The following is a 619-nucleotide window of genomic DNA, read 5'->3' on the forward strand; positions in this document are numbered from 1 at the left end:
AACCCGAAAGGGCAAACTTACATGATTGATGAAACCAATTCCTCAGGTATTCATCATGAGCAAGTTCAGGCTATCATTAAATTGAGGAGTGGTCGAGTGTTTGATAACCAAGTTAAAAAAGGAAAAAGAAAGGCTTAGGATTCCCATAATTCCTATTATTCATAATCCACATCCCAATGATGTTTCCTCAAGTGCTATTTCACAATCTACAAAAGGAGTTGAAGGTGGAGTCACTTCTTCATCTGCTCCTAACCCTGAGACGGCTTATGAGCCAAAAGCACCTTATCACGAACGTCTCAAGGAACCCTCCCACTTTGGTAAACAAGGGGAGAAAATTCAAGATATGATGGAGGTCTTTAAGCGGGTCAAAATCAATCTTCCTCTGCTCGATACTATAAAGCAAATTTCAGCCTATTCTAAATTTTTAAAGGACTTATGCACTCTTAAAAGAAAATCCAAAAGCCAAGTTCCTAAGAAAGTTTGTCTCACCGAGTATGTCAGTGTTATTCTTAAGTACAACACTCATATAAAGGTTAAAGATCTTGGAGCTCCTATAATTTATTGCACTATTGGAAACAATGTGATAGAGCGAGCACTCTTTGACTTTGGAGCAAGTGTT

This window comes from Cornus florida, unplaced genomic scaffold (genome assembly GCF_030987335.1).
Source record: "Cornus florida cultivar Cherokee Brave unplaced genomic scaffold, ASM3098733v1 CherokeeBrave_3.0.0_Hap2_Chr03, whole genome shotgun sequence".
NCBI lineage: Eukaryota > Viridiplantae > Streptophyta > Magnoliopsida > Cornales > Cornaceae > Cornus > Cornus florida.